A 13969-nucleotide genomic window follows, 5' to 3' on the forward strand; every position below is an offset into this window, starting at 1 on the left:
AAGATTTAATTCTTCTTGAAGCTGTTCTTTCCAGGGCCTCCTCATTTGCTAACCTAATTTGGGATGCTAACTTTCTAATCCTACTTTTCAATATCATTTTGGTTTTTGGTTTTTATTGCATGAATTTTTGTGGGGTTTTTTGGTTGGTTTGTTTGTTTTCCTTCCAGTTTTGCCTGCCTCATATTAAGCTGGGCTTGGTCAATTGCTATTTGAATTGCTTGTCTCTCTCTTTTCTTTGTCTTGCTGGGATAAATTCTCAAAGCATTATTCAAGAGGCATCATATATTCAGATAAGGACTTTATTTTTACCATCTTACTCTCCCATTTAATTGATAGTTTTTGGTGGGTATAGAATTATTTGTTTAAAATCAATTTCTAGGGGCACCTGGGTGGCTCAGTGGGTTAAGCCTCTGCCTTGGGCTCAGGTCATGACCCCAGGGTTCTGGGATTGAGCCCCGCATTAGGCTCTCTGCTCGGCAGGGAACCTGCTTCCTCCTCTCTTTCTGCCTGCCTCTCTGCCTACTTGTGATCTCTGTCTGTCAAATAAATAAATAAAATATTATTTAAAAAAACCTATAAAATCAATTTCTATCAGAACTCTGAAGGTGTTTCTCTCTTTTCCCAATGTAAAAGTTTGATGCCAGCCTGATTTTCACTCCAGCAAGTCTGCCTTGTCCTGCTTACTCATGACCACACAGTCATGAAGTATTTTTGTCTTTAGCCTTGACTTAATATATTTTACAAAGATATATTTAAGTGTGAACATTTTTTATATTAATTGTGCTGGGTGGGTACCTTATAGGCATCTCCAGTCATAAGATTCTTATTTGTCTTCAGCTAGGGAAAAATTTCCTCCATTATTATTATTTTTTTTTACAAATTCTTGACCTTTTAAAAACCATACTGAGTAGATTTATGCTTTTATATTACTTCTCCATATTTTTTCATTTCTCTCATAATTCACTTCTCTGCTTTTTTGCTCCATGTTCTGGGATACTTATCTAACCAAATGGATTCACTGGTGAATTCCACCAAACATTTAAGGAAGAAGTTATACCAATTTTCTACAATCTCTTTCAGAGAATAGAAGCAGAGGGAATACTTCCCATCTCATTCTATTAGGCCAGTGTAACACTAATTCCAAAATCAAAGACATTACAAGAAAAGAAAACTACAGTATTTCTCATGAATATAGATGGAAAAATCCTCAACAAAATATTAGAAAATTCAACAATGTATAAAAAAAAACAAATTATATATCATGAACAAGTAGGATTTATACCAAGTAGATAAGGCTGGTTCACCACTTAAAAATGAATTACTGTAATCCATCATATCAAGAGGCTAAAGAAGGAAAAATCACATGATCATATCAATAGATGCAGAAAAAGCATTTGACAAAATCCAGTACCCACTTGTGATAAAAATCTTTGGGGAAACTAGAAATAGAAGGGAATTTCCTCAACTTCATAAAGAATATCTACCAAAAAACCCTATAGTTAACATCACATATTTAATGGTGATAAACTTGAAGCTTTACCACAAAGATCAGAATAAGATAAGGAAGTTAAGTGGGTGATGGCTATCAAGGAGGGCAATTGTTAGGATGAGCACTAGTATTATAAGTATGTGATGAACCACTGTACTCTGCTTGTGAAACCAATATTGAACTGTATGTCAACTAACTAGAATTTAAATTAAAAAACAAACAAACCCAAAACCAAAGTAAGGAAATTCCCTCTCACCACTGCCTTTAACACATTGTACTGGAATTCCTAACTCATCCAATAAGACAAGAAAAAGAAATAAATGGTATATAAATTGGGAAGGAGGAAATAAAACTGTCTTTGTCTGCAGATGACATGATTATCTATGCAGAAAATCGGAAAGAATCAATAAGAAAAAAAACTCCTAGAACTAATTAGTGCTTATAGTAAGGCTTTATGATACATAGTTAATATTAAAAAGTCAATCACTTTTCTGTATACCAGAAATTACAAGTGGAATTTGAAAATAAAAACAACACCATTTTATTAGCACTCCTAAAAATGAATACTTAGGTATAAATCTAACAAAAGCTGGACAAGATCTTTACAAAGAAAACTACAAAACTCTGATGAATGAAATCAAAGAACTAAATAAACTAATTTAGTTTTTAAATTAACCAAATGGAGAAATACTCACTCTTATCAAGATGTCAGTTCTTCCCAACTTGATGTATACATTCAATACAATTGAAATCAAAATCCCAGGAAGTTATCTTGTGGATATGAATAAACTGATTCTAAAATTTATATAGAGAGGGGCACCTGGGTGGCTCAGTCAGTTAAGTGGCTACCTTGGGCTCAGGTCATGATCTCAGGCTCCTGGGATTGAGCCCCACATTGGGTTCCCCACTCAACAGCAAGTCTGTTTCTCCCTCTCCCTCTGTGGTCTCTCTTGCTTTCTCTCTTTCAAATAAATACATAAAATCTTTTTAAAAATAAAATAAAATTTATAGAGAGAGGTTAAAAAAAAAAACTCAGAATAGCTAATACAACGTTGAAGGAAAAGAAGAAAGGGACTGACACTATCCATCTTCAGCATTTACTATGAAGCTAGAATAGTCAAGGCAATGCGGTATTGGTGTAAGAAAAGACAAATAGATCAATGCAACAGAATAGAGAGCCCATAAATATACCCAAATAGGTACAGTTAACTCATCTTTGGCAAAGGAGTTAAAGCAACATAGTAAAAGATAGTCTTTTCAACAAATGGTGCTGGACCAACTGAATACCCACAGGCCAAAAAAATGAATCTAGACACAGACCTTACACTGCTCACAAAAATTAACTCAAAATAGACCAGAGACCTAAATGTAAAACACAAAAATAAACAGCTAGAATGTAACAGGAGAAAACCTATATCATCTTGGGTATGTCAAGGACTTTTTAGATACAACACCAAAGGCATAATCTATGAAACAAATAATTGATAAGCAGGACTTCATTAAAATTAAACACTTGTCCTCTGTGAAAGACAATGTCATGGGAATGAGAGGATAAGCCATAGCCTGGGAGAAAATACTTGCAAAGACATGTCTGATTAAGGACGGTCATCTGGAACATGCAAGGAACTCTTCAAACTCAACAGTGAGAAAACTAACAACCAGATTGAAAATCGGCCAAAGACTTAACAGACACCTCACGAAAGACGATCTACAGCTAGCAAACATGTACATGAAAAGATGCTCCACTTCATATATTATTAAAGAAATGAAAATCAAAGCAACAATGAGATACCACTGCATACCTATTAAAATGGCCCAAATCCAGAACCCTGACAACACCAAATATGGATGCGGATATAAAGCAACAGAAATTCTCATTCATTGCTGTGAGTGCAAAATCGTACACTCACTGTGGAAGACAGTTTGACAGTCTCTTACAACACTGAACACACTCTTACCATATGATCCAGTAATCATGCTTCTTGGTATTTACCCAAAGAAGTTAAAATTTATGTCCACAGACGTTTACAGCATCTTTATTCATCATTGCCAAAACTCAGAAGCAACAAAGATGTTCTTCAGTAGATGAATGGATAAATAAACTGTGGCACATCTAGACAACAGATATTACTCAGTGCTAAAAGGAAACAACCCATCCAGCCATGATAAGACATGAAGGAAGCAAATGATATTACTAAGTGAGAGAAGTCAATCTGAAAAGGCTGTATACTGTATGGAAACCATATGACATTCTGAAAAAGGTAAAATTATGGAGACAGTGAATAGATCAGTGGTTGCCAGGGGTAGGGGAGGGGGGAGAAGGGAAGGATGAGTAGGTGGGGCAGTGAAAATACTCCATATGATACTATGATGATGGATGTAGGTCCTTATACATTTGTCCAAACCCAGAGAATGTAACCTTGACGGTGACTCCTAATGTAAACTATGGACTTGGGTTGATGATACTGTGTCAGTGTAGGTTTATCAGTTGTAACAAATGTACCAGTCTGGTGGGGGATATTGATAGTGGAGGGGGGTACTTTTATTTGTAGGGGCTTGGAACATATAGGAACTCTCTGTATTCTCCTTTTAGTCTTTCTTGGAAACTAAAACTGCTGGTAAAAAAAATATATTGTCTTTATTTTAAAATTGTGCTAATGAAAAGAAACCAGCTACAAAAGACCAATATTTTATGATTCCATTTATATGAAATGTTCAGAATAAGCAAATCTGCAGACAGAAAGTAGGTTAGTGGTTGCTGAGGGCTGGCAGAATAATAGGTTAAGGTGTCGGATAAAAGGTACACGGTCTCTATTCGGTGATGAAAATACTGTAAAATTGATTGTGGTGATGTTTGCACAACTCTTAAATATACTAAATCCCACTTACTTGTAGTCTTAAGTAAGATGGAGTCAGAAGGCAATAGTGAACAGAGTTTAAGAACATACATAGACTTTGGAATTAGGCTAACCTGAGTACAAATCCTGACTTTACTACTTACTAGTTGTATGACTCCTCACATAGTTCTCTCTGAGCCTCCATTTGCACATCTAGAAAATACAAATAAAGATAACATACACACGCGCGTGCGTGCACACACACACACACACACAGTCCTCAAAGAGTCTGGACAGTATCCTGAGGAACCAGGGCATTGGAAGCCAAAGGCTCCTGCTCCAGTGCCCGCTCTGCAGCAGCACTCGCCTCCCTAACTCTGTGCCTTGGCAAAGGGCAGCTGCCTGGTGCCCTCCTTGCCTCAGGGAGGGAAAGCAGATCAGATTCAGTGAGAAACCAACTAAACCTTCTCTTGGCCCTTTCTTTTGCTGTGAGTTTTATCAATACCAGTCCCACATCCGTAAAGATCCTTCCTCAAATTTGAAAAATGGAGAGGGGAGGAAAGAGAGCAAGAAATTAACTTTAAAAATTTCTCACCATCATGATGTTATACCAAAGGTCCCGGGTGTACTGTAGACAAGGTTGGACATTTATCAAGTACAAACTCCAAGCTAGGATGAATTACTTCATTGGATGTAGAAATTACAAGCAGTACTTAGATGCTAGCTGATTTTGGCACAGACCAAGTGGATTAATCATTATGGTGTAATATAAAGTCCAGATGAAACAAAGTCAGCCCAGCAATTTTAGCTGGAGAGGGCAGTGTAAACACTTCAAAAACAACCAGGCAAAAAAATATAAACTGTGGAAAGCAGCCATTTCGAAAGTCACAGCAAATGCAGGAACCAGTTTTCTAAGAGAATGTTTTATCTCAAGCCAAGTGGACCTAAGATTAAAATCCTAACATTAAAGCCTGTTGTATCTACGAATCCATGGTTAACAATAAAGAACCACTCAACCAAGGGAAAAATATCCTAATTCTTCTTCTTCTTCTTTTTTTTAAACTTACTTTACTGTGACCTATAATTGACTCTCACTGAGAAGACAACAAGGAAGCCATGACTAATATTTGGGCAGGAAGCAGATCTGCCCCACGTGGCAGTACACCGCTAGAATTAGCCATCAGGGGTGGTTAGCGCTAAGCAAGATGATAATGATGACACAGAGTCATTAAATTTCCAAGCTAAAGGGAAAACGAGATTATTAAACATGATGATGATGATAGAATGATTATGGTAAACATTTATTAAGAACTTATTAAGTCCTGGAAGTATTCTAATAATTCATATGCTCATTGATTCCCAAGCATAACTCTATAAGGTAGGTACAATCAATATTCCCATTATTCAGAAGACAAATTTGAGGATAGAGACCAATCTCTCACTGAGCACTTCTCAGTATTGAGGTCAAGGGAGGTGAGAGAACTTGCATATAGTTATTAAAGTTGTATTTGCCTTCAAATTTCCTTCATAATTCTTTATCTTCTTCCTCTTCACTCCATTTCAAGTGCCCAATTCTCTTTCTCTTTAATAAGGAAACCCATTATCAGGAAAATATCCTGTATTACTGTTTACCCCTTAATTGTCAAGACCATAGTCATCCACATAGTACTGAAGTCAAATCCAGTGTTTGGTTCTCCATCTTCCTCTTGTTTGTCCCATCAGCAGCATTTGACATAAGTGATCTCGCTCTCCCTTCCTCCTTGGAAATCTTTTCTTCCTTTGGTTTCTGGTGTACTATTCTCTCTTGAATTTCATTCTACTTCAATGATTGTTACTTCACTGTCTCTTTTATTGGTTCCTTCTCTTTTTTCTAACTCTCAGCCCTGCATTTGGTTATTGGACCTCTTCTCTTCCATAACTACGTTCATTCCCTTGGTGATTTGTTATAGCTGCACGGCTTTAAATATGATGACTAAATTTATATACTCAGTCAGGAATTTGTCCCACAAGCACAGACATGTATATTCATTTACCTATTTGACATTTCCACTTGGATATCAAGTTTTCAAATACACATGACCAAAGGCGTGATTTCTCCTATCAAACCTGTCTTCCCCACATCCATAAATGGCAACTCCGCCCTTTTAGTTGCTTAAGTTAAGAATCTTGAAATCATCGTTGATTCTTCTCTTTATTCCATATTCATTTGAACAAATTCTGTGACTCTACTGTCAATTACACCTACAATTCCATGCCTTCATACCGTCTCCACAATTATTGTACTGATCTGGTCCAAGACTACCATCTCGCCTGGATTGTTATAATGGTATCCTAATTCCTCTGGTTTTCCAACCCCACTGCACTGCAATAGCTAGAGGGCTTTTTTAAAAATATAAGTAAAATTCTCCAGTGGCTTCATATGTCACTCAGAGCCATGATCAAATTCCTTCACTGATTGAGAAGCTCTATGTGCTTTGCAAGTGTTTTAAGCCCACCCAGATATCTCTCTGACCTCTCTCTCCTATAACTTCTCTTAGGTCAATTGCTTTTGGTCTCTTTGCTGTTTTTGAATTGAGTCATATCCCTACCTCAGGGTCTTTGCATATGCTATCTCTCAGTCTGGAACACTCTTCCCCAGATAAGTGCATGACTGGCATCTACTCTTACTTTACTTAATTTTTGCTATGCTCAAAATTCACCTTATTAGAGAAACCATCTACTATAAATAACACCACAACATTTCTATATTCCTGATACCCTATATCTTGATTTATTTTAAGCCTCAGTGATCATAATACTTGATTATTATATTTACCAATTTGTTGTTAGTCTCTCCCAATTAATTATGAGCCACATGAAGTCAGGGATTTTGGTTATTTTTTTCACTATAATATCCCCAGCACCTCAAAAAATGCTTGAAATTATTGAATGAGTGAATGAAGTTAAATCAGACTGTTACCTATTGCAGGCCTACTAGTAATTAAGACTTATTTCTCATTGGAAAAATAAAGGCATCTCTCCTATCAAAAAACTTCAGGACTTAGATATGGTGAAGGTGAATGTATCCATGAAATTATTCTCCCTGGGGTCCGTGATTCTGCCTTCATATGGATTTATCCCAATACTATTTCTTGAAAAATTCATCTAAAAATTAAAATTAATGATAAAAGGATGACTATATTGTTTTAGTTTGGACAGGATTCTTTCAGGCATTAAAATAAATTGATCATAATGGCCATTGGCTTGACTAGTCTTTGTGCCAACTCTATGCTGTAGGAAGTCTTCGCCCTCACCCCCTTCACATCCCTTGGAGCAAAACATGAAGAATTGAAAGAACAATGGCCACAACTGTTCTCTGGGAACAGACTTAAGGGCTATATCCCTTCCTTTAAAAAGCACACTACATATACCCACTGCTAATATAAATACAATAGCCAGGAGACTGATTGCCATGGAGACCCAGCTGCGCCACAAACCTTACCCAGATGAACAGAAGGTTAAAGGAAGGAATCTGCTGAAGAGGCCAAAAGTTTGGTTTGCTTACAGGCTTTTTTTTTTTTTTTTTTTTTTTTTTTTTAACCTTTGGCCATTCAGCAATTGTTAGCTGTTTTGTCTCTCTCTTTACCTGACAGTATGGTTCAGGGTCAAAGCATCCATCAGTGACTTCTATTACCTTTCTACATTTTTGCTGTTTAATGTGGTTGTGCTTGATTAGGGTAAACAGAAAAGGAGATTTGAATGAGTTTCCTGTTTCCAAGGAAAGGGGGAGCCCTGATGATGCCCCACCCATATCCCCTTCATCCACCCTGAACGTCAAGTACCGGTGGTTCCCACACACTTTTGGTAGATTCCAGTAGCTCAGCCTGAGAACATTGTCTAACTTTAGGACTAAGCTTGACTATGTCCTCTGATGCCATCAGCATTGGAGCAGGCCAACAATGCTGGGAGCCAGTGCTCCAGGAGCTGTCCTCAACCAATGAAGAATACAAGTAGATAAATAAAGAATTTAGTTCTTTGTTCCCTCACAAGGACAGTTCTCAGGCATGTTCCATCCATTTTCTTATAATGTCCCCAGAAGTATTAAGCCCCAGCCACCCACAATTCATTAACTCGGAATGTATTGGCTTTATCCCTTTTATGTCATTTTCCTATTCCCACAATGTTCTTCCCAGAATCACTTCTCAAATAAATGACTTGTTCTGAAATTTCTTTCCTAGATTCTGATTTGGGGGAATCCAAACAAATAGGGGCATATTGTACTACCTGAAGTGGCCTGGATCTGCATTTGCTCTTAAGGCGAGCAAGCATTTGGAGCTACAGAATTTCTGAACTAGCTGCTGCTGCCACCTAAAAATTGTCACTGAGCTACATGAGGTGATAGGGCAAAGCTGAGACTGGAAATGTATCTTATCACTTGGATAATAATAAAATTACTTGTCAGTTAGTAAATACCAAAGAAATAATACTTAATTTCTTCACTTATGTTATTGACTTAAGGACACGTAAATTATCAATATGAATAACATAGTCATGCATGTAATCATTTGAGTGATAATCAGATTCATTGTTTATTATAGGATACTTTTAAGAAATAACAATCAATTATTAATTTAATTTATTGAATTTTATTAACAGATTTAGGAATGAGGACACTTTGGGGGAAAAAAACACCCTCAAGAAATCTGTATAAAGATTCCTTCAAATCGTTGATAAGTACTGGGCTACACATGCACAGACTGAAATTACACAAATTGTTCAAAGAATGCTGAGGAGTTGTCAGCTTGTGTAGAGATGAAGGTTTTCAAACTTGATTATCCATGGTGGAGAATTGTTGGAGATGACTTGGGACATTCATTAGTGAGTCTTGAGGGGTCATACCTTAGATGTAGGAATAAACTACTCCTGAAGTGAAAACTATTTTAGCAGTAATTAGAAAAGCTCAGGAAGATTACTTTGATTTAAGAGTGACATAAGCATCTACGAATACAAAACCCATCCCTCTTTAAAAGAACACAAGAGAACCCAGACACTCAGCAATGCATGATCTACAATGTCCAGAGCCAATAAGTTTTCCTTTACTAGATATAATAAGAAGAAGGCAAATGAGATCTCTAACCAGGAAGAAAAAAACTATAATAGAAACATTCAGAAATTACAGAAATGCTGGAAGTAACAGATGATAGAACAGTTATTAATATAATGTTCAAGTATATGAAGAAAGACATGAACGTGTGAGAAGAGAGTCAGAGATATAAAAAAGAATAAATTAGAATGAACTTTAGGAATGCAAAAACCAATATTTGAAATGAAAAAAAGCCATTGGGTAGGATTATCAATAAATTTCACATTGCAGAAGAAAAAAACTAATGACTTTGAAGATACAGCAATATAATCTATCCAAAATGAAGTAGAGAGAAAAATAACTTTAAAAGAATGAACAAGAAGCTCAGGGACCTGTGAGTCAGCATCAAGAATTCCAAGTACATGTAATAGGAATCACAGAAGAAGGAGAGAAAGGTAGGGAAAGCAAATATATTGGAAAAATCAATGGCAAAAACATTTCCAAGTTTGATCCAAGATTTCCACAGATCCAAGAAATTCAAAGGACCTCACCAAGATATCACACCCATATACAGAGTGACATAAGATGCATGACAAAGTGCCAGAAACCAGTGATAAAGAAAAATATTTTAGCAGCTGCCAAAGAGAAAAGAAAGTCTATATAGAGAAACAAAGCTAAGAATTATTAATACCTGTGGTTACAAACTAGGTAAGCCACGAGACAATGAATTGACATCTTTAAAAATACTAAAAGGGGAAAAATAAAATCTGTATGTAACTAAAATACCCTTCAAAATGTGGTCATTTTTTTAGACAGAAGCTATGGCACTTCATCATCAAGAGAACTACATTATAAAAAACTTAATAAAAGGGGTGGTTGGGTGGCTCAGTAGGTTGGGCATCTAATGCTTGATTTTGACTGAGGTCATGATCTCAGGGTCATGAGATCAAGCCCTGTATTGGGCTCCAGGCTCAGTGTGGAAGCTGCTTGATATTATCTCTCTCATTCTCCCTCTGCCCTTCCCTGGCTCATGCTCACTCTCTCTCTGAAATAAATGAATAAATAAAATAAAAAAAAAAAAAAGGAAAGTTAGAAAAAAAGTTACTCTAATAGGAGATAATCATACAAGATGGAAACATGAATTTTTAAGAATTCTTTAAAAGAATTAAGAAAATCAGTAATAATAATTACTTAGATAAATATGAAAGATTATTTTCTTATTTTTAAATTTATTTAAAATATTATTAACCTGTTACAGTATAATAATAATAATAATGTATTTTGTGCTTTATAACAGATGTAGAAGTAAAACAAATGACAATAAGGGCATAACAGAAAGTAGGAAGAAAGTAGAAACATAATGTAAGGGTCTTACATGTCAATTAATATAATCTTATTTGAAAGCAGTTTTGATAAAGTAAATTTGTATGTCATAAACCCTAGGGCAACCAATTTTTCTTTTATGTATAGGTAATAAAATAGTAAATAAATAAAAACAAAATTGATAGGCTAAAATTGATATAGAGGTAAAAGTCAATTGTAAAACATAATGAATTAAACCAAAAAAAGGCAGAGAGAAAATAGATAGATAAATAGCAGATAAAAATAGTAGAAAAAAGTAACAAATATATAGGTTTAAACCCAAATATATTTAAAATTGCATTAAATGTAAATTGTCTAGATATTCCAATTAAAAGACAAATTCTCAGATTGAATAAAAATATAAGATCCTGTCACACACTATCTATAAGAAACCTATGTTACATGTAAGCAAACAGATACATTAAAGGAAAATGATGGAAGATTTGGCACAAGTGACAAAAGGAAAAAATAGATCAATTGGATATCATCAAAATTAAATCTTTTTGATTCAAAGGACACCATGAAAAATATGAAAAGACAATCCACAATATGGGACAAATACTTGTAAACTGTGCATCTTTTCTAATGTTCCTGGCACATTTAGGCTATATAAACTGTTACAACTCAATAATAGCAAGACAACCCATTTTTTAAGCGGGAAGGGATCTGAATAGACATTTTTCCAAAGAAGTTATATAAATGGCCAATAAGCGCATGAAAAGATGATCAACATCATTATCCATCATAGAACTGCATATCAAAACCATAGTGAGGTATTACTTCACAACCATTAGTATGGCGAGAAAAGAAAGATAATAAAAAGAAGACAATAAAAAGAATGTTGAGAAATTAGAACACTTACACACTGCTGGTGGAAATGTAAAACAGTGCAGCTACTTTGGGAAACAGTATGGCAATTCCTCAAAATTAAAATTACTGTGTGACTCAACAACTCTACTTCCAGGTATATATATATCCAAGAGAAAGGAAAACATATCCACACAAAAACTTGTACATAAATATTCATAACATTATTCACTATAGCCAAAACAACTTAAAAGGCCATAAAAAAATGAATGGATAGGGACGCCTGGGTGGCTCAGTTGGTTGAGCAGCTGCCTTCGGCTCAGGTCATGATCCCAGCGTCCTGGGATCGAGTCCCACATCGGGCTCCTTGCTCCGCAGGGAGCCTGCTTCTCCCTCTGCCTCTGCCTTCCACTCTGTCTGCCTGTGCTTGCTCTCACTCTCTCTCTCTCTGACAAATAAATAAATAAAAATCTTAAAAAAAAAAAATGAATGGATAAATAAAATGTGGTAAATTCATATAGTAGAGTATTATTTAATGATTAAGAGGAACAAAATACTGATACAATCTACAGCATAAATGAACCTTGAGAATATAAGGCAGACAAAAGGCTACATATTGTATTATTCTATTTCTATAAAATGTTCAAAACAGGAAAATCTACAGAGACAGAAAGTAGATTAGTGGTTGCCAAGTGCTGGATAAAAAGGGAAAATGGGAGTGACTGCTAAAGCATATATGGTTTCTTTTTAAGGTGGTGAAAATGTTCTAAAATCAGTTGTGGTGATGGTTGCACAGCTATGAATATACTAAAAACTATTGAATTGTACATTTTTAAATGAGTTAATTGTATGATATATGAATTATATCTCAATAAAGGTATTATAAAAATAGTAAAATGATGGGAAAAAAGTTATGCCATGCAAAAACTAATAACACAAAGCTGAAGTAGCTTTGGAACAAAAATATTACCAGGGATAAAGGGGAACTATTTTATGATAACAGAGTTAATTTACCATACAGATATAATGGTCCTAATGTATTTGCACCCAAAAATAGAGCTCTAAATACATAAAGCAAAAGTTGACCAAACTAAAAGTGAAATAGCAAATTCAAAAGTATGGTTGAAGATTTCAATTTTTTCCCTCAGTAATTGAAACAGCAAGTAAATAAAAAATTAAGTCTTGAGCAACTTTGTCAACCAAATTGGCCTAATCAGCATTTATAGAATACTCCACCCAATAACAGAATACACATTCTTTTCTAGTGTTCCTTGGACATTCACTAAAATTAAAGCTATTTTCTGGGGCATAAAGTAAATCTCAATAAATTAAAAAAAGAAATAAAAAATGTTCTCTGTTTATAATGGGAATTAAATAAAAAATCATAAAAAGAGAGTATGTGGATATTTGGAAATTAAGAAAACATTTCTAAATAACCCATGGGTCAGAGAAGAAATCACAAGAGAATTCAGAAAATATATAGAACTGAATAATAATGAAAATGCAATATATCAAAAGTTGGGGGACACAGCTAAGATACTTAGCTGTTGAGTATGCAAAGCACTCTTAAAGGGAAATTCATAGCTTTAAAAGCTTATGTTTAAAAAGAGGAAAGGACTAAAATCAATTATTTAAGCTTCCAAGCAAAAATCTAGAAAAAGAAGTGTAAATCAAAATAATGTTATAAAACATACATAAAAATTAGGGAAAAATCAATGAGATCAAAAGCAGTTTCTTTAATCAATAAAAGCAATAAACCTCTAAACTGAATTATTAAGATAAAAAAAAGAAATCACAAATTATTAACATCAGTAACAGGAGGAGGCTTCACTGCATATCCTTCAGATACTAAAAGGATAACAAGAAAAAACTTAATAGAAGAAATTACAGGCAACCATCTTCATAAATTTCAGATAGTCAAAGATTTTTTTGTTAAAAAAAAAAGCATAAACCCTAAATGAAAAAAGTGATCAATTGGATTTTATCAAAATAAAGAACTGCTCTTTCAAAGACACCTTCAAGAAAATAAAAAGACAAGCCACAGACAGGGAGAAAATATTTACAATATGTTTATCTGACATAGACTTATATCCAGAATATACAAAGAACTTTCCGGAATGTACAAAGAACTCTCTCAAATCAATCAGTACCTACACACGATGCAAGAATGCTCAATAAGCACATGAAATAAAAATGCTTAACATTAATAAGAAATAGGGAAATTACAATTAAAACCACAATTTTATACCTCTACAAACACATAAAATGATCCAAAATACTAACAAATATTGGGGCAAATGTGGAGCAACTGTAATTCTAATATATTGCTGGTGAGAAAGTAAAGTGATACAACCACTTTGGAAAACAGTTCAGCAGTTTCTTATAAAGTTCAATATACATTCACCATACACA

The sequence above is a fragment of the Mustela lutreola genome, chromosome 14 (assembly GCF_030435805.1).
Source record: "Mustela lutreola isolate mMusLut2 chromosome 14, mMusLut2.pri, whole genome shotgun sequence".
Taxonomy (NCBI): Eukaryota; Metazoa; Chordata; class Mammalia; order Carnivora; family Mustelidae; genus Mustela; species Mustela lutreola.